Source organism: Macaca mulatta, chromosome 9 (genome assembly GCF_049350105.2).
Source record: "Macaca mulatta isolate MMU2019108-1 chromosome 9, T2T-MMU8v2.0, whole genome shotgun sequence".
Classification (NCBI taxonomy): domain Eukaryota; kingdom Metazoa; phylum Chordata; class Mammalia; order Primates; family Cercopithecidae; genus Macaca; species Macaca mulatta.
The window spans coordinates 30,924,284-30,946,010 of record NC_133414.1 but is presented as its reverse complement, the minus strand read 5'-3'; the positions used below and the strand labels follow the sequence as shown (position 1 = coordinate 30,946,010).

The following is a 21,727-nucleotide window of genomic DNA, read 5'->3' as shown; positions in this document are numbered from 1 at the left end:
AATGGCTAATATGTTAGTATAGACATTTCTGGAAATCCTTTTAAAAAGTTAAAACTATCAAAATAGACAAAAGATCTGAACAGACAGCTCACAAAAAAGGGAAAAGGAATTTAAGGAGCCTAAAACATATGGAAAGATGCTCAACCTCATTCTTAGTAAGAGGAAAGAAATGTACCATATCTGGGAAACCTCAGCGCAGCAAAACTCTAGCAGCCGCTCTTGCAGTCCGCTGAGGCTGGGGGAAGACGGGACCCGTGGCTGATGGGAAAGTCAAGTCGTGCGATTTGACAGTTTTTGTCAGAATTCTTTCAGATACACTTAGATTCAAAGTGATATAGCTTTGTTTGAAAATAGCAAAAGAATAGAAACCTTAAGGCCTATCCATAGAGGACTGGCTAAGTAAATCATAGAACCTGCGTACAGTAAAATACTATGCACCTGTAAGAAAATGAGGCTAATGCCTGTGTGCCTATATGGGAAGATCTCCAAAGCACATTGCTAAGTGTACTTTGCACATTTCTGCTTACATATGAAAGGGAAACTAAGTATCTATTTGTATTTGCTTGCGTAAAGAAACTCCATAAGGACAAACAAGAAACAAATACAGTATTCCCTCTTTTATCCTGGGGGATGCATTTGAAGACCCTCAGTGGATTCCTGAAACCGCAGATAGAACCTAATCCTATATATCCTGTTTTTTCCCATACTGTACACACATAAACCTATGATAAATGTTTAATTTATAAATTAGGCCAGGTGCAGTGGCTCGCGGCTGTAACCCCAGCATTTTGGGAGGCCCAGGTGGGAGGATCATTTAATCTTAGGGGTTCAAGATTAGCCTGGGCAGCATAGCAAGACCCTATCTTTACAAAAAGTTTTTTAAAAGATTAGCTGGGCATGGTGACATGCACCTGTAGACCCAGCTACTTCATGTACCGGTGAGACCAGGAGATCGAGGCACAGTGAGGTGTGATTATGCCACTGCACTCCAGCCTGGGCAACAGAGCAGGACCCTATCAATCCATCAATGAGTAAGTAAGTAAGTAAATAAATAAATAAAGACACAATGAAAGATCAACAATATGGCCAGGCACAGTGGCTCACACCTGTAATCCCAACACTTTGGGAAGGCCGGGGTGGGCAGCTCACTTGAGTCCAGGAGTTTGAGAACAGCCTGGCCAACATGGCAAAACCCTGTCTCTTACTAAAATTAGCAAAAAAAAAAAAAAAAATAGCCAGACATGGTGGCACATCCCTGTAATCCCAGCTACTCAGGTGTCTGAGGCACGAGAATTGCTTGAACCTGGGAGGTAGAGGTTGCAGTGAGCCAAGACTGCACCACTGCACTCCAGCCTGAGTGACAGAGCAAAAATCTGTCTCAAAAAAAAAAAAAAAGGAACAATAATTAATAGCAAAATACAATTCTAGTAAGATACTGTAATAAAAGTTATGTGAATGTGGTGCCTCTCTTTCTCTCAAAATATCTTATTGTACTGCACGGCGGGTGACTGCAGCCTTGAAAAGGGAAGCCGTGGATACAGGGCGACTACTGTAACTGGCACCTCAGAAATGGGGAAGGGGACGGGAATATTTCACTGTGAACCTTCTGCTGCTTTTTGACTTGATTCAATCACATGAGTCAAAAAATTGCAAATGTAAATTGGATTTTTAAAGACTGTACTGTGGGCTTATTCCTGGCTTTATGTATGGCATCTATTAGCAGCCTAATTTTATATGAATTGAATGCAATTCCAAAAATAACATTTAGGTCATTTGAAAACATATGCCTTAGGTGCCCATTAAATGCTCTATTCAATATCTGTTTTGTTCTGAATGTATCCTGGCCGGCCCTGGGTGAGTGGTTCCATGAAGTAAGATACTGTGATCACTTTGAGAGGGGAGGGTCCCTTTGCTCATTCCTGTATCATTTCATCACTTTCCTCATGATCCAGCCAGCGGCTCTATTAAATATGAATACCAAGTATGCTTGAAACCTACAGGTGAAGAAATTAGATGAACTGTCTGGCCGTAAATTATATCATGATCCTTGGGAGAGTCCCGTAGCCTGGAGCCAGGGCTATTTCACTGTGGTTGAGACCAAATTTCAAGCATCTGCTGACTGACTGCTTTTCCATTTTTGCTTTAAAAGCTTCATATGAGTGCATACAGCATTTTATTTGCTTCACAGCATGCCCCGCAGAACTCTTTCTTGGAAATACAGAGATTCCTATTTTTAGTCTTTCAGGAAACAAAATTACTAACTTCTCCCCCTGCTTCCCTTTTTCTTCTTTATAAAGAAGAAAGGGTTGGAAATCTTATTTGCATTTTCATTCTCTGTGATACGAGGATGACGGGGGAGGGCAGGGTTTGTGGGACTCTTTCACAGTGTTTCTCCCAGCTGGGACTAAATACCATGCCTGGCTACAGCCTCTTCCTGTTCTGCACTTGCTTTTATTTATTTACCTCCAAAGCAAAATACATCCAGCAAGGGGAAGGAGTGCTCGAGTTTCAGCTGTCAGGATGGTAAGAAGTCCTTCATTATCATCTTCCTGGGCACGAAAACATTTCAAAACAACCGATATACCTCTCTCTTTCTTTCTTTTTTTGAGATGGAGTTTCTCGCTTGTTGCCCGGGCTGGAGTGCAATGGTGCGATCTCAGCTCACTGCAACCTCTGCCTCCCGGGTTCAAGCGATTCTCCTGCCTCAGCCTCCCAAGTAGCTGGGATTACAGGCGCCTGCCACCACACCTGGCTAATTTTTGTATTTTTAGTAGAGACAGGGTTTCACCATGTTGACCCGGCTGGTCTCAAACTCCTGACCTCAGGTGATCCAACTGCCTCGGTTCCCCGAAGTGCTGGGATTACAGGTGTGAGCCACAGCACCCGGCCTCTCCGTTTCTTTTTTGAAAAGATTATATTTAGTGTTTTTTCAGGCTTGACCATTTGCATCTTTAAACATTACATTGCAAAACCACTTGAAAGCTGCAGTTTACAAATGTACATGATTGATAAGGCTATAGATTTTCATAGAAGGCCTGACTTCATAAGCATTTATACTCATGAATAAAAACATTTGCATTCTCTTTCTTCTCCCAAATCATTCTGGCAGTGAACACTTCACCTGCCTAGGCCTTTTATGGAAGAGTGTATGTAGTCCCTCTGAGCCTTTGGGGCCTGGGATCCAGGTTGTCCCACAGCAAGGGGGGGAAGGCGAGACAAGGCAGGTCAAGCAGGTACGGCATGTTGGAAAGTGTACCATGTGCACTTAAAGATGAAGCCGGTGCACCTTCATGAACTGTGGTACACCTTTAAGAACTTGGTCCACCTTCATGAACACTTAAAGTACCAGGGAGCACTTCCTGAACCATCGTTAAGTTTCTTCTAAGTCGTTGCAAAATAATCAAAACTCTTTTATCATGGACAGCATTTCTTTTGTAGCTGTTTAGAGTCACTAATAGCTCCATAAATTGTTAAAAGCAAAATATTGGCCGGGCGTGGTGGCTCAAGCCTGTAATCCCAGCACTTTGGGAGGCCGAGACGGGTGGATCATGAGGTCAGGAGATCAAGACCATCCTGGCTAACACGGTGAAACCCTGTCTCTACTAAAAATACAAAAAAAATTAGCCGGGCACGGTGGTGGGCACCTGTAGTCCCAGTTACACGGGAGGCTGAGGCAGGAGAATGGCGTGAACCCGGGAGGCGGAGCTTGCAGTGAGTGGAGATCGCACCACTGCACTCCAGCCTGGGCAACAGAACGAGACTCCATCTCAAAAAAAAAAAAAAAAAAGAAAAATATTGAAATATAACCTAATAATCCAGGGCCCCATGTTTTGAAAGAACACTGCCAGATCTTTCACATAGACCAAACACTGTGTCAACATTTAGCTCAATCGAATTGACTGTGATCCCAACAAGCAATGAACCGGTACAAAGATAAACACTTAGAAGAATAAAGGACTCAGCCATCAACAAACTGAATAATGAACAAGCGGACAAAAGTGCAGATAATAGGGAAGAGAAGAAAGAGAGAGGGAGAGGAAAGAGGTAACCAGTGCTCAGCAGGAGATGATGCCACCAGGTAGCAGAATCAGAAGCCGGCATGGTGCGGTGTGCGCTATTACAAATGTGAATGTCATCAATCCTTAGAACAACCTCAAAGTCATTGTCATTAGAAGAGAGAATCATTAGCCTGAGTCACATAGCTGAAAAGCACCAGAGCTGGGCTTTGAACTCATGTCTGATGAGGCCAGGCTCTTAATCTCCAGGCTGTTCTTTGCATTTATGGTATGCCATCAGTCACCTTTTTTTCTCTGCATCGGAACTGAAAGCCACAGGTTCAATCCTGAAATGTGCCTCTGGCAAGAACCTCGTTCTATATAGTAGTTGCAGTTTGTGCCTCAGGCTTAAACCTCTCCCAGAACTAGGGCCAAAAGTCTCTAGATGCTATGGTGAAAGAATATGGATAGTTCAGTTTAAACACATTTCTACTTTTAAAGAAATAATGCATTAATGCATTATTCTCTCTGATACATAATGATTTAGAAGCATCTTGTTCATAGATACAGAGGAGCACATTTTAAGCTTTATAATTTTCAGCTTCAGCTCTGGAATTGGGTAAAACTGATGCGTACATTGGTTTTAGATTAAAACGTGGCATGTAGCATTTTGGAAAGCAAAGTGAATAAATAAAAATCCAGGGGGAAATTTTTTTTTCAATGCTTTTGCTCTAGGAACTTATTTATGCTGGTATTGTTAGCTGTTTTTCTTGGATGACTAACGTGTGTAATTGTAGTGACAGATTTCTGAGATAGGATGAAAACCACAACAAAATACAAACCTTTCAAGTCAGCACATAAGTTATGTATATTAATGACAGGGAGAAATGGAGCCAGGAAAAGTGGTTTTAAAGCCGCGCAGACACCAGGGAGTGTCCGTGTATGTGGTTTTATTAAATCTGACTTCTAGAAGTGAGTCGTTCACCACTGAGTGTGAGAAATAACCTGGGACATCATAATCATATGTATTGACTGTAATTGAGATCAGATAAGTGGTCCCATAGCATGGTCCCTTGAAGAGAGACGCCATTGTGGGGTTTTAGTTAGGACGGTCTTTTGGTCCTTCTCCTGGTTCACGGGATTGGTTTGGATGTGTTCTCCTCACAAGTCTACTCCTTCATTTTTGCATAGGGTCCTGTTGTGCCCCAATATTTCATGTTCTGGGACTAAGAAAATGTTAACTGCCTATTCTCTAATAACATGTGTATAAAATGCATCACCAAGTGACAAACTTTACTATGGAAATGATGCTGCTGTTGATAAAAGAAAATGATGAGTTCTTACAGTCCCGATTTTGTCACTGACAGCACCTTAGCCAACCTGTGCGTTTCTCCATCTGACGTGGAGGTGCAACAGGCCTGGGCTGCATGCTGAATCACCTGGGGAGCTTTCAAAAAATTCCCATGCCTGGGTCCCGCCCAGAGATTCTGGTGCCATATGTCTGGGTGTGGTGAGGGCGTGGGAACGTTAAGGCTCCTTAGGAGGGTCTAACAATGCTCAGCTCCAGTTGACAATGACTAAACCAGAGGACTTCTAAAGCCTCCTCCCACCTGCCCCTTTGTGATTTCTAGTCTGTGTCCTACATAACTAATGGCCAAAATTCAGAGTAAAAATTTTTCGGTGATTCATGTAACGATCTCATCCAGCCAGACATAGTGGCTCATCCTTGTAGCCCAAGCTATTGGGAGATTGAAGTGGGGAACCCGGTTGAGCCCAGGAGTTTGAGGCTGCAGTGAGTCATGACTGCACTGCTGTACTCCAGCCTGGGCAACAGAGTGAGACCCTGTCTCTTAAGAAAAAAAAAAAAAAAAGAATCAAAAAAGTCTCATCCAGCCCAAAGGATTAAATAGTAGAGTACCTCTTTTGCCACATGTAGTGGATTTTATCAGTTCTTTTGTGGGATGCATTTACCAGATTACCCTACTCCTACCTAACTCTTCCATTAGAATAGCAAACCCAACAGAAGAGGGCTGTCATTAGTAATCTCCTACTTAATAGACACCTGATGAGCAACTTCCACATTTGGTGTAAATTTGCATTCACCATGTGAGCCACCCACATCCTGTCTATCTGACCGCTAGGAAATTGGTTTTGTTATTTTTGCTTCTCCCTGGAGACTACACAAAGTTTTAAAACAGGCTGGGCACGGTGGCTCACGCCTGTAATCGCAGCACTTGGGGAGGCCAAGGCGGGTGGATCACCTGAAGTCAGGAGTTCGAGACCAGCCTGGCTAACATGGTGAAACCCTGTCTCTACCAAAAATACAAAAAATTAGCTGGGTGTGGTGGCGCACACCTGTAGTCCCAGCTACTCAGGAGGCTGAAGCACAAGAACCACTTGAACCCAGGAGGCAGAGGTTGCAGTGAGCTGAGATCATGCCTCTGCGCTCCAGCCTTGGGGAGAGAGCGAGACTCTGTCTCAAAAAAAAAAAAAAAAAAAAGAAAAAAGAAACAAGTTTTAAAACAAAAAGGCAAGACTGAACAAAAAAAATAGAGGGCAAATAAAAGAAAGAAAACAACATTCTCACGATGCTGAATGTGTTCTAAATTTTCCAGGCAAGAGAAAAGAACAGCTGTGATTCTGCGAGTTTGCCTGAAGGTCAAGGTCAGGCTTAAAAGTTGAGTGTTGTCCTGGGTGTCAGGCTGAGGTTCCTCTCTCTCATCTCTTACTTGCCCAGACTAGTGATTGCAGAGATGAAATAGTCCTGCTATAGGAAACATTTTTTGTTTCTTTGACGGATCAGCATGAGCAAATATTTCTAAAGCTAAACCAAATGACATATTGGCTTGCAAGGATTACCCACACCCTTGCATCAATAAAAAAAGAAAGAAACTGAACTGCCTGGAGGGAGTGGAGAGAGGCTATTTTGTGCTCTGAAAGATGCCCAAGGCAGCTGTAGATAGCATTGTTTTCATGAAACGTTGGCTGGGCTGGCCTGTGCATTAGCTCATGTTCCAAATCTGTCACCAGAAGAATGTAGTGAGAATCTTGTTTCAATCTTCTTTCCTTTATCACTTCACTCTTTCCTCAACCAGAGTCCAGCATCTGCACAGCCACTCCGGCCAAGGTTTGAAAACAGCAGTTTTGAATAAAACCTAACAGGCTTTTCACATTATTCTAAAACAGGGATGGAGGCCCCTTTGATACCCATTTCCAGGCCTCATTTCCCCACTCAACCCAGAGACAGTTGCTGCTGAGTTTTCAAACATATGGATTATCCTTTCCCTGAGGAATCTCCACTGAAACTAGAGATGGCAGAGGGAAAACTGGGGGCAGTCTTAACTGCATGCCGGCATTTGCAGCTCAGATCGGTCATTTCTGTCCACAGGGACACAGGCAGCAATCCAGAGATTTTGTACAAACTTCAGGGACCAAACAGCCTTTTGGTCCTCAGTCCCACACCCACAGGTTCAGAACCCACCTGTTAACCCTTCATTTTTTCCTCTTACTAGCCCTGTGGGGCTTTTTCCCTCCAATTTTTTTTTTTATTGTGGTAAAATACACACACCATAAAATGGACTATCTTAACCATTTGAAGTATACAGTTTGGTGGTATTAAATATCAATACATTCACATTGTTGTGCAACCATCCCCATCCATCTCCCAAATTCTTCTCATCTTGCAAAACTGAAACTCTATTATACGTACTACACTTCTCCTTCCCCCAGCCCCTGACAACCACCATTCTACTTTCTAGCTCTGTGAATGTCACTACTCTAAGTACGTCATTATGTGGGATCATACAGTATTTTGTTGTGACTGGCTTATTACACTTAGCATGATCTAAGTTGTAGCAGGTGTCAGAATTTCCTTCCTTTGAAAGGCTGAATAATATTCCACTGGGTTTAGATACACCACATTTTGTTGACCCATTCATCCATCAAGGGACCCAGGTTGCTTCCACATTTTAGCCACAGTGAATAATGCTACTAGAAACATAAGGGCACAAAGCTGGGTTAGCGGTGGCAGAGATGCGAGTTACGCTGAGTTACCGGCTGTGAATCTGTAAGGGTCCACAGCAACTTCAGTCCTTGCCTCCTAAAAAGAAATAATTCAACTGAGGGGCATCAAGCAGAACGAGGCTAAGGCAAGGTTCAGAGCAGGAGTGGAAGTTTATTTTAAAAGGCTTTAGGCCTGGTGTGGTGGTTCACACCTATAATCTCAGCGCTTTGGGAGGCCGGGGTGAGTGGATCACTTGAGGTCAGGAGTTCGAGACCAGCCTGGCCAACATGGCAAAAACTCGTCTCTACTAAAAATACAAAAATTAGCCGGATGTGGTGGTGGGCACCTGTAATCCCAGCTACTCGTGAAGCTGAATCCAGGAGGCGGAGGTTGCAGTGAGCCAAGATCGCCACTGCTCTCCAGACTGGACAACAGAGCAAGACTCCCTCTCAAAAATAAAAATAAAAGGATTTAGAACAGGAAAGAACCCTTGGAAGAGATCCAGGTGGGCGCCTGAAGGCCCAAAAGAGAAAAAAGGAGGCGTTTACCCTTGATCCTGGGACTTTATAGACCGCCCTCTCTCCCATGATTCTTCCCTTAGGGTGGGATTTCCGCATGTGTAGTGCCCTCTTTCCCCTTTGGAAGTGAGCAGTGCAGCCCGTTTAAGGAGTTATGTACATGCCCAGAACATCATTCTTCGCCATTTTCTCTCTTAACGTGTATGCGCAAGGGGTTGCTTCTCCCTGGGGTCTGCATTCAGTTAACACTTTTAATGTTAACAGGTGTGCACCATCAGGAGCCCGTCTTTCCCTGGCTGCCGAATTACCGTTTTTAGAGAGGCAATGCAATAGTTGCCGGACCATCACCAGACATTGCTGGTAGGGAGCGGGAGAGGCCTCTCCTGCCCTGCCATGCCTAACTACCTGTAGCCCCTGGAGATCAGTCTCCTCATTGCAGCAATGGGGACGGTATACACCTAACTTCGTACTAGCAGGATCACACGAAGCTGCCTTGATTAAAGCCCTTTGTAAATTATCACACACTTTACCATTGTCCATTTATGCGGTGTGAAGATTAAACGAGATACGGAAAGCGTTCTGCATGCAGTGAAATGCTGTTCAAATGGACAGTATAGTGTGACTCATTTATGCTGACATCGGATGGGTTCTGTACTTGACCCTGGGTGGGAACTTGGCTTCCATACATGAGAAAGTAACAAAAGGGAGGTCCAGGAGGCGATGGGGGTCCTCCATCTAGCCCAATGCCCCGTGGGCTACAACCTGATACTCCTTGAGTTGTGGCATCATCCCCCATCCCCACATTTTCCAAACCTCTTAATTCCTCTATTGCTGGATGGCTTACTGAAATGCTCTTCCCATGATCTCTGTGGGCAAAGGGAAATAATTTTTTTTTCTTTTGGAGACAGGGCCTCACTCTGTTGCCCAAGCTGCAGTGCAGTAGCGCAATCGCAGCTCGCTGCAGCCTTGAACTCCCGGGCTTAAGTGGTCTTCCTGCCATGGCCTCCTGAATAGCTGGGACTGTAGGTGCGTGCCACCATGCCCAGCTCATTTTTTTTTTTTTATCTTTATAGAGACAGGGTCTCACTATCTTGCCCAGGCTGGTCTCAAACTCCTGGCCTCAGACAATCCTCCCACCTCAGCCTCCCAAAGGGCTAGGATTATAGGCATGATCCACTGTGCCCATCCAGGAAAGTAATTTTTAAAGGACAAATTATGGTGGTGCGTAGCTACAGAGCCCACTAGGCACAGCTCTCCCTGAAGAAGGAATCCTCGTGAAGGAGAGGGGCGTGTGGTGCTTCCCGTGCTCTCATATATGACACCTGCTCACATGCACACAGGCTGGCCTCATCATGCGTGACCGTAAAGACATTTTGGGTAACACTGCAGAAAAGAAAGTGTCGGGACTGGTCTCTAAGCTTGTCCTGCAGAAACAGCGAGCTGTCCTAGCTGTCCTGGGAATGATGGGGCCATGGACTACATGGCCAAGAGCAGGCAGAGCAGCTACTGTTTCTCTAGGGCCACGTGTGGAATGAGGCACTTCATTAGCTCACCACAACTGCTGGCCTAGCACCTGGGTCCTACGGTGAGGGCGTGGGAGGTAAAACTCGATCACAGAACCACCAGGGACTGAAGACCGCGTTGCCTGCTTGGAGGATACGGGCCTGGCTCACTGGGTTGGAAGCAGAAGAGAGGCACTGATGCTAGAGACTTTTCCCTGGGCCATATGTATTTTTGTCTTGAAAGATGAGTTGTAAGGGTTTGCCTGCCCAAAAGCTATTTTGTTTCATATTTACATTTTTAATTCTTTCTTCGTCAAGAAAACGATTAGTGAAATGAATGGAATTCCCCGTCTTTGCTGCTGTTGCTCATGTGTTTCTATTTCACCATCTTTTGTAAATAACAGTATATTTGCTGTCAGGGCGCTTCTCCCTCACTGGGCACGTGCCTTTCTGTGCTGTGGCCAGCGCACCATCGCCTGTCCTCACCTCCATCCATACCCTAGCAGAGCCGTGCTGCCTCTGAGGGTGCCGGGTGGGGCTCCGTTCTCACCCTAGCAAACTCACCGAAACAAAGCCCACCTGCTCAACCCTGTCCCTGTCCTTGTCTCATTTCCCAGCTTCCTGGGGCTTCCTTCCATGCCCACAGAGGCGGGACTGCTAGCGCCCGACTCATGAGAATCACAGGTTCCACAGAGAAGACTGATCGAGTTTGGACTGCGGGTTCCTGGTTTTGCAGATGTAGAGTGATGTAGGCCTAACCGAGGAGAGGAAACAGGAGTGTAACGGAGTCTCCATACCAGGCCCAGCGTCCCTTCCCCTCCCCTTCAGGGGCTTTACCTTCCTTAATTTCTCAGTGTATGAAACACAGCAGGGACTGGGGAACTATAGAGCCCAGAGGTGTGTGCTTTTCAAGTATTTTTTAGAGCAGTTTCAGATTCAAAATTGAGCAGAGGCCGGGTGTAGTGGGTTACGCCTGTAATCCCAAAGCTTTGGAAGGCTGAGGCAGGCTGATTGCTTGAGCCCAGGAGTTCAAGACTGGCCTAGGCAATATGGCGAAACCCTGTCTCTACTGAAAATACAAAAATTAGCTGGGTGTGGTGGTGCACACCTGTAGTCCCCACTACTCAGGAGGCTGAGGTGGAAGGGTCACCTGAGCTCATGAGGCAAAGATTGCAGTGAGCCGAGATTGCACCACTGGACTTCAGCCTGGGTAACAGAGAGAGACCCTGTTTCAAAAAAAAAAAAAAAAAAAATTAAGAAGGTACAGAGATTTCCCATAAACTCTCTGCCTCCCACTTGCACAGCCTCCCCCACCATCAGCATCCCCCCCTAGAGTGGTGCATATGCTACAGTTGATGAGCCTACACTGACACATCACTATCACCCAGAGTCCATAGTTTAATTAGGATTTACTCTTGGTGTATAGCCTGTGGGTTTGAACAAATATATAATGATAACATCTATTATTATACAGGTTGAGTATCTCTCATCCGAAATGGTTGGGACCTGGGAGTGTCTCAGATCTCAGAATTCTTTTTTTATTTTAGAATATTTGCGTGTGCATAATGAGATGTCTTGGGGACAGGACCAATGTCTAAACACTGAATTGTTTTGTTTCATGTACACCTTATATACATGGCCTTAAGGTTATTTTATATAATGTTTTAAGTAATTTTGTGTATGAAGCAAAGTTTGTGTACATTGAACCACCAGAAAGCAAAGGTGTCATTGTCTCATGTCAAGGCTCAAAAACTTGGTGATTTTGCAACTGAACCAATTTTGGATTTTCTGATTAGGGATATTCAACCTGTAGTACACTACAGGGTATTTTCATCGCCTTAAAAATCCACTGTGTTCCACCTATGCATTCCTCTCTCCCCTCCCAACCCCAGAGAACCACTGATCTGCTTACTGTCTCCGTAGTTTTGCCAAGTTTCTTAAAATTGGGTGTAAATTAAGAATAAAAGGGCATTTCTCAGTCTCCAAGGATAAGGGCTTGGGCACAATCCGTTTAATGACATTATTGTCCTTTTGAAAAATTATAGGATTGATTTATGGACTATTTCTTAACATATGTATGGTGTTAAATATTCTTAATAAGTTTTGGCACATTGTCCAAAATATTACATTGCCAATTTGGGAAGTTCTATAGTTCTTTTCCTTAGAAGGTTTGAATTAGAGGTGAATTGCCCAAGCTCTGAGAAGGAGGCCGGGAGGCAGAGAGTGGAAGGCGTTTGGTGTATTTGGGTTTTGATAACCATTCTGGTCAGGTTTTAGTGAAGACCATCTTTGGCTTCTAAGGACTTGAGTCTGACAAGTAAGCAACTGGGGGCCCCATGTGTGGATTTCCTTTGGTCTGGAATCTTCCTGATGGGCAGATGGGGAGTGAGAAATGCTCTCGATTCCCCAGTTGAAATATTTGGGGATCTTTAGTGACCCAGCCTATATCCTTTATGTGAAGGTCTAAGAGTGAGTTTCAGGCACTTAACAGTTAACATCCAACTGTCTGCTACTGTCAGAGCCTGCAGGGGACCGTGGGACAGCCTATGTCTTGTGTGTACTTTTATAGTAGTGTGAAATGTTAATGAAGTACTGCGTTATAATATGATTTCACTATAAAATCACAGAATCTCTTTTCTTTTTAAACAAGTATTCTCTAACTATATAAATATCAATGTGGCTGCTATCAAAAAATGTTAAACATAGCACAGAGATTAGGGCCACAGTCTTCAAGGTAATATTTAAACCTGGATCACCATATTTGATAGCTTTCAATGTGACCTTGAATATCCAAAGTCCTGCTTTTGTTTAAAACTTCCCTTCAGCAATTCAATAAATTAGAATTTTAGAGACTTTTTTCCTTTAAATTTAGAAACTGAGTTGAAATTGAACTTATTTCCACTACCCTTTTACTAGCCCTAAAGAATGAGATAGAACGTTAGTCATTAGAATGAACTTTAATCTAGGCCTTGATCATGAAGGAAATACTTAGATAAATGATTTGAATTTTGTTTAGACTCAGTGTAACTATAGTCACACAGATTTTGCTTGAAAATCAACTAGGCTTCCTTCCCGCCAAGAGATTTTACCTAACGAAGTTCACTTGCATGTTTTAGCATTGATTGTTTATGCGTACTTTACTGTTAATTTGGATCAAATATTGGGTCTGGCAAAATGCTCCTCCGCTTCCTACATAACTGTCAGAGACTGTGCAATGGCGGATGCCTTGACATTGAAACCTCCATTACGGAGGTCTCGCTGTTAACTGGAAGAATTGCAGCTGCAAGAAACTGAGCAGCACCTGGGCGACTTACGTAGAATTTTAAACAGAAACGAAAAACCAATATGTATTCAGCTTTTGTGAAATTATGTGCTTTTAGAAGATTTTTCTTGCCCCTTGTCTTGTGAAATATCGAAGTGGCTTTATTTTCTTATTCAGAAATAGGTAACCTGTTGGAAAGTAGAATATGCAAATATTACACTTAGATGCTTAAAAACGGTGACGTTGTTTCAGAGAAATCTCCTTTTTTCTTTCTTTTTTTGAGAAAGAGTCTCACTCTGTTGCCCAGGCTGGAGTGCAGTGGCACCATCTTGGCTCACTGCAACCTCCACCTCCCAGGTTCAAGCAATTCTTCCAACTCAGCCTCCCAAGCAGCTGGGATTATAGGCGTACACCACCATTCCCAGCTAATTGTTTGTATTCTTAGCAGAGATGTGGTTTCGCTATGTTAGCCAGGCTGGTCTCGAACTCCTGACCTCAAGTGATCCGTCTGCCTCAGCCTCCCAAAGTGCTGGGATTACAGGCATCAGCCACGGCACCCAGCCCAGAGAAACCTCTTTATGTCTCATGAGCATTAGCCAGGACCATATAAGGTACTAGCAGTGGTAAATGCCTGGCAGGCTCTTTGCTCATCTACCTCCTGAGCCAGGAACAGGCATCAGCCCTCACCCAGAGCACTTGGATCTCCCCACGTGTGCTAAGATCCCTTCGCAGCATGGAGCTTCATGCAGCAAGGCCAATGACATAAGCTGGCATGAGTTCTGTCTGCTGCCCTGGTATATTCTCTAGCACCTAATGTGCTGGAAGGACTCGCATACTTAGGAACATGATAGTTCTTAGGCTGTCAGTTTTTTAAAAAGGTGGAGGGTGCAGAGGAGGAGAATCGGGGAGTTATTATTGCTTTGTCAGAGGTGAGGTTCTGAATAAACTGTTCACACAGTTGCAATGTTTACATACAGAATTTTTACTATGGCACAGGATTGCATCAGGTTTTATAGAGCGAGCTATTACTTTTTTACAAGACTGCTTCACTTTAATAACTGTCAATATATTAGCTTATAATACAGACAATTGAAAACAGCAAAAGCCCTTTTATACAGCTGACAATAAAGCCTGTTAGTTTGGATTCCCTGGGTTTCGATGCCATGGTCCACAGTCATTTTATTCAACAGATTCTTCTTGAGGGCAAGGAGTGGAAAGTTCTGGACCTGCCTGGGAGGTCAAGGTGAGAATGACAGCCAAGGTGCTGAAGAGAGAAACCAGCAATGCAGAAGCACAGGTGTTCCCAGAGGATTTGAGATTTCACACATGTAAACACATTTCACGTCATGTATATTAAAAGAGAAGGCCGATAAACGTGTGAAACATTATTCTTTATTTGATTATTACTAGAACATAAGCTCCTGTGATCCACAGCCCCAGAACTGGGCTTGGCCTCTCGGGTGCTCCATAAATATTTGTTGAGTGAATGAATGAAATAATTTGCTAACATTAATTTATTGCATGTCTTGGAGATATTAAAACTACTTGAAACAAAGATGTCCTTGCTTCAGGGTTTCTATTTGGAGTGTTTCGTAAAATTGGCTTTGGGAAATGCATCGATTCTTTTCTGCCACCAGGGGGCGGTATAGTGCAGTTCAGGAATCAAGTTTTTTAAGTTTTTTCAAAGAGGGGTTAGTAGTTCAACTGATACTCTTAGATGTGGATAACTGTGACTAAGTTAAATCAGCACTGCAGGATGAGGTTTAAAGCTATGTCAGCATATTTCAAGCTTCACACAAGCGTGTGTCCGGGTTAAAAATAATATCCGTAAATACAGCCTGATAATGTGCTTAAAAATAAAACATATAAATAGGTTGCAAATGATGATTGAATCTTTCATCATTTTATGATCACTTTCTGCCACCCAGCCAGATGGCATATGTGATCTACTAGCCAGAAGGTGTAAAGTACATGTTAAAGTGAACAAATACTCTTTTTTTCTTCAGAACAGGAAAAGATCTGATAAAAATCTCTCGTTCTGTCTGCGCGGTTGACACCGTTTTAATGTCAGGGGGAAAATGCAGTGGTTCTAGTTCTGCTTCATAGACAGTGACTAAATATATACCGTCGAGGCTGAGTGTCAGGGGCTGGCTCAGTACTATCAAGCATGTGAATAGCTCTTTTGTGCTGGGAACCTGTTGGGCAGCCTTACTTAACATGGGAGCCATAGGACGGGAGGTCTGGTAATATCTTTATTATTAAGGAGAGAGTCCCAGGGGCTGGAGGGGAGGAATTTTCCTTTAGAACACTTTTTTCTTTTTTTGAGACGGAGTCTCATTCTGTTGCCAAGGCTGGAGTTCAGTGGCGCGATCTCGGCTCACTGCAGCCTCCGCCTCCCAGGTTCAAGCAATTCTCTGCCTCAGCCTCCCGAGTAGCTGGGATTGCAGGTACATGGCACCACATCCGGCTACTTTTTTGTATTTTTAGTAGAGACGGGATTTTGCCGTCTTGGCCAGGCTGGTCTTCACTCCTGACCTCGTGATCCACCCACCTTGGCCTCCCAAAGTGCTGGGATTACAGGCATGAGCCACTGCGCCCGGCCAACAACATTATTTTTAATGAGAACAAACTTAATATTAGTTCAGTAGACATTGCCTATTATATGGGAAGTTAATGTATTCTTTTATTACCATCTTCAGTTTGCAGTTCCTGAGGTTCTGAGGTTTGGCCATATAAGAGCATCCAGGTAGATCCAGGTCTCTCAGCAGCTCCAGACCCCCTCTTTCCGGAGTCTTGATTGACAGAGCTTGCTGCAAGAGTCAGTAGCTAAATTGTCTCACCTCCTTTTCTTTACTTGCCTGGTCTCTGGGTGGAAGTTCCAATTAGGACTCAAACAGCCCCCAAAGCCGGCAGCTGAAGAGGAAAGGGGGAATACGGTGGTGCTTCAGTGCCATCTAACTTGGCCTTAAACAGTAGGAAATTAGCTGCGTGTCATTAAAATAAACAAATGCCAGCCTGTTCCGTGGCTGCACGCTGCAGGGGACATGAAAGAGGACTGGTGAAGTCCCCACAGTTTCTGGGGGTCACAATGGGCCCAGAGCCACTCTCCTCCCCTCCAGATTCCAGCCACACTGTTGGCCAGCTGTAGATCCTCCTCCTTTGCCTAAGTTAGAGGAGACAAAGGTGAGTGTGAGCTGAGTGCTTCAGGGTCAAGGCTGTGCAGGCGACGATGTGACAGGGGGCCATGGGGTTGGTGTTACTTTTTGAAACTCCGTTTCCCAACACTGCTTTCCACAGAGCTGGAGGACAGGCTTTTGGTGTCGAGTGTCTCACATCCTTGTTTTTTTTCCCTTTGCCATGAATATCTAGACAGGAGTTTCTGATAACCTCTTGTGAACCGAAAAGTCACTGAAGCATCTCAATCGACTTAAAGGTTTATTTTGCTAACATTCAGGATGTGCCTGGGGAAAAGGGGACACAAGTCCCAGTGGGATCAATGTCCTGTGCTTTTTCCAAACTGGGTTTGGGTTTGAGGACTTCAGTATTTAAAGGACAAGGAAAAAAAGGTGCGGTGGGGGAGGTAGGCAGTGAGGCAAGTGGTCACATTCTTGTGAGGCTCTGATGAGCATTCCGTGAATCTACATTTTACATGTGAAAACAAAGGAGGGGGAAGTCAGTTACGTGTTTGCCTCTTGCACAGTAAATCTACATTTTACATAAGGTACCATAAGCCTGTGAGGTCACAGCTATCTTTTTGGGAACAAAAGGAAGGCAGTTTTTGTGTGACTTGGTTCCTAAGCTTAATTTTCCCTTTGGCATAGTGAGTTTGGAGTTCCTAAGATTCTATTTTCCTTTCACACTCTATTAGAGAATTCCTTAGGGACTATTTTGATTTGGTAAATGCTGGATTAGTGTAAACTAAAAATCAATCCGCTATTTACATCCCCAACATAATATCCCTTAATAGGCAAGCATTTTTCATAAGTCTTGTTTCAGACATCTCAAACTCCATTCCCCAGAGAAGCAGAGAATGAATGGGTGCTGTATGTTTACTGTGGGTGTCCGAGAAGCTGCACAGGAACTGTCCTAACATGAAGAGAGACCACACTGGACACCAGCGCAAAGGGCAGAGCGAAGGCATGAAGCGTCAGATGCGTCTCTGTTTGCCACCAGCACACGTTTCAGCTGTGCTAGATTTGACTAGGCGCAGGACTCTGAACTAGTGGTTTGGTGACTATTACCCTCCACGGTATTGCTATCACAGGCTCCCTGACCCCCTTCCTAATATTGCTGTGGTTCAGCAGCTCCAGTCCGCTGTTGAAATGCTGGTAGTATTCAAAACTCCGTTGGGACATATTAAATTCTGGTGAGCCAGTGGGTGGGATGCCTTCTGAATGACAAAGGGGCCCCGTGGCTAAAAGCTGAAGGAAATCTGTGTAATGATGAATGTGCTGCAATAAATCACCAGAGATCTGTTCTTTTCTTTATATGCATAGTACAGCGCAGGGGCCAGGGCTGGGAGAGTCTCTGAGCCCAGACCTTCATAGAATTAAAAATAATGAACGTTTGTTATCAGGCATGACTTGACCAACAACTCCGCCTCCATAGTTGGAAATACAGGCGTCCACTTTTCGCTGGCGTGTAATGATTTTCTGGAATGCTGAGAATTGTTCCCTGACCTATGGCTCCTTTTTAAGCATCTGGGATATGCAGTCTCTTTGCAGGTTGCTATTTTGAAGTGAGGGAGTCTCAGGGAATTGAATATATGCCGCATAAGTTCCTGCAAGATGGACTTTCCGGGAGTCCTCTGATGAGGTTGGGAGAAGGCAAAGAGAAGTTTCCGTGTAAAGGCTGAGCAAGCTCCAGGCCACTGCCGCAGCTCAGCTTTCTTCAGCTCTGTAAGCTGGACCCTGTGGCTGGAGTCTGGCCAGCTGCAGTGACAAGTTTCTATTATTGTGTAAATGGAGTCCCAGTGCAGCCTTGGAAGAGTTTTTGGCACAGGGTAACCCTTTGTCTGCCAAAAGGTAGCCTCTCCCTTTACTTCAAGCCCAGAGTGTGCATTTTGCCATGGTGACCTGTAAGCCACCAGTCAACCTGCAGATTGCCTTATTAGGCAGACTGTGGAGAATGGCGGCTGGGGACTGGCTGGCAGAGGCGGTGGCAGTGAGCTTGTGTCCTGTACGAAGCCGGAGAACCCAAGCCCTTGGGACGTGGCCTAGTACTGTTCTATTAATGACAGTGCTCCGCAATGACAGGAATATGCCCTCTCCTTGGCAGGCATACTTTATGGGTTGGTTGGAAAACAGGAGGTTTATAGGAGGAGGTGACTGCCCGAAGGACAGAATGGTATGGGGCTTTCTTCACTGCTTAGCTTGTGCTGTTCAGTCCTGTATCAGGGCTGATTCTAGAATATGGACTTTATCAGGAAATGGTTTTTTAACTTTTAAGTTCAGCAGTACATGTGCAGATTTGTTATACAGGTAAACATGTGTTATGGGGTTTGATGTACAGATTATTTCATCACCCAGGTACTAAGCTTTGTACCTGTTAGTTATTTTTCATAATCCTCTCCCTCCTCCCACCCTCCATCCTCCAAAAGGCCCCAGTGTGTGTTGTTCCCCTCTATGTGTCTGTGTGTTCTCATCGTTTAGCTCCCACTTATAAGTGAGAACATGCAATATTTGGTTTTTCTGTTCCTGCATTAGTTTGCCAAGGATGGCAGCCTCCTGCTTCATCCATGTCCCTGCAGCGGACACAGTTTCATTCCTTTTTATGACTGCATAGTATTCCATGTCAGGAAATGTGGAATGTTTTCCTTTTAATGCAAGATGTTTTACAGACTCTCAGAATCTTATGTTTTATAGTAAACTTTTTTGAATGGTGAGGTCATGTGTGTAGTAGGAAGGAAATACCACTAGATAATAAGGTGGTACAATGGAAACAGCAGAGTTTTAGGAGCCAGAGGACCTGTGTTCCAGGGCTGCCACAAGTGAGCTAAGTGGATAAGTCACTTGCACTGGGAAGGTGACTTCCCCAAGGACAGAATGGTAGAGCTCGTGAATCTAGGGCTTAGTGGGCGATCACTAGTGACCACTAGTGAATCTGTGATCACTGTATATTAAATGTATTCAAACATCATTATGTATCCCATAAAAATGTACATTTATTATTTGTCAATTAAAAACTAAAATAAAAATGTAGAGTAGACTGAATGCACTCCATTACCTCTCCCACCTCCTTTGTGTTCTCTTCAGTAAAGCTGTTTAATGAGTGTGTGAGGTTAACAGCCACAGCCGAGCATCCACAGGGACTATTTCCCAACGGAACCTTTAAGGCTGAATCCATCTTTTCTCTTTTGAGTTTCTTCCAAACTTGCTGCAGTAGCTGAAAGTTAGTGAAGATGGCGCTTTCCTGCACTGAAATGCTCGTGCAGATGCCTCAGGTTCCATGGGTTATGGCTCATGGACCAAAGCTGCAAGTGAGGCAAACGAACACCTGGAGGAACTTGTGTTCAGGATGCGGCAGTGACCACGCTCAGAGCGCTCAGGCTCACATCCCTTGTCTAAGCGGCTTCTCATTCATCAAGCTGAGGCGTCGGACAGCCTGCAGGGAAGACAGACGCGAACCGCAGCTCACGCTGACTCCTGACTGCTCGGGACCCGGCTTCAGTTCTCCTCTCCCTCCAGAGACCTTGGGTCAGCAGGGCTCATAAGCTGCTGCATGAGAACAGGGACAGCTCTTACTGCTGGAGTCAGATTCAGAGCGTGTGTGTGTCTGTGTGTGTGTGTGTCTGTGTGTGTCTGTGTGTGTGTCTGTGTGTGTGTGTCTGTGTGTGTGTCTGTGTGTGTATGTGTGGATTTTTAGCACAGTTGGGAAATGACATCTGAGGTGCTGCTGGCTCAGCTCTGCTGGTGTCTCTTTTGAGCATGGAGCAGTGTCCTTGTCTTCTTTTCACTGCTTATATCTGCTGCTTGCTGTTCAGGGAAAGCGCACATTCACTTTTCTCCTCTTGTTAAAAAAATAGTTTGGCTGGCGTGGTGGCTCATGCCTGTAATCCCGGCACTTTGGGAGAATGAGGTGGAAGGATTCTTGAAGCCCCTGTCTCTATAAAGAATAAACTGGGCATGGTGACACACTCCTGTAATATTTGCACTTTGGGAGGCCAAGGCAGGCAGATCACTTGAGCCCAGGAATTCAAGATCAGCCTAGGCAACATGGTGAAACTCTGTCTCTATAAAAATTAGCCAGGTGTAGTGGCACACGCCCGTGGTCCCAGCTGAGGTGGGAGGGTCTGGGCTCGGGAGATCAAAGTTGCAATGTGCTGTGATCATGCCATTGCACTACAGCCTGGTCAACAGAGGGAGACTCTGTCTCAAAAGAAGAAGAAGAAGGAGAAGGAGAAGGAGAAGGAGAAGAAAGGGAAGGGAGGGGAAGGGGAAGGGGAAGGGGAAAGGGAAGAGGAGGAAGAGGAGGAAGAAGAGGAAGAAGAGGAAGAAGAATATTATACTCCCAGCTACTTGGGAGGCTGAGGGGGGAGGATTGCTGGGACCTGAAGTCGAGGCTTCAGTGAGCTGTGATTGTAGCACTGCACTCTAGCCTGGGTGATGGAGCAAGACTGTCTGTTTTTTTAATGTATTTTCTCACCACCTGAAGACCAAGCAGCATGATGTATTCCAGCTTGATGTCTGGGTGTGACAAGTGTTTGAATTTTCTTTTTCCACGTGGGCTTCAGGGATGGCTCTGATGCTTCTTCGCGGGCTGTCCACGGCCTCCCTTCCCACCTCAGAATGCCCTGGCTGGGCCCACGGCACGTTCCGTCTGAATGTGGGTGGGTGTCATGCCGAACCCTGTCAACTCCACGGGAAGGCAGCAGGTTCAAGAGGCGGAAGAAGAGACCTGGAGCCAGTGAATGAGACATGGGGTTCTGTTGGGGGATTGCATACAGGGGAGAGTCCAGTGGCAGTGGGGTGAGCAGGAGAACCGCAACAGCTTTCAAGGGCGTGCAGTTGATATGGCAATAGCATGTCCACTTGGCACCTCCCCCGACAATCTCCACCTGGCAGCCTCCACATACCCCAAAACAAACAGCCCTGATCCCCTGTGCATGCAGTGGCGGGGGCGGGGCAGGGAAACTGCTCGGATGTTCCTCATAGATAAGGAATGAATCTCCAATTGGCTTCTCCTGGATTCCTTAGCTTGGAACCCTGAACCCCATGCGGGTGCCTCCGCCATACAGGGCCATTCTCAGCGTGTGCCTAAGTGATTGCTGTCAGGTGCATTTACCATACAGAGGGATGGGACCATTTAAGCCCATGCCCTCCTTAGGCCTCTTCCCAGTTCCAGCTCCCACGCTGTCTGCTCTTCTTCCTGGCACAGAGGTGAGGGCCCTTGGCCTTCCCATTCACCTATTGCCATCGTCTCCTCCACAAATAAGCTCTCCAGCCTCC

At 45.1% G+C, this 21,727-nt stretch overlaps 1 protein-coding gene and 1 non-coding gene across 51 annotated transcripts in view; both read left to right on the top strand.

Annotated features, from left to right (window-relative positions):
• Positions 1–21,727, top strand: part of LOC695267 (supervillin) — a 271,952-nt gene that overhangs the window by 126,723 nt on the left and 123,502 nt on the right. The window lies entirely within an intron of this gene.
• On the top strand, positions 3,247–3,321 carry MIR938 (microRNA mir-938). Its single transcript, NR_032710.1, has one exon. It is a non-coding gene; the product is annotated as a microRNA mir-938 (primary transcript).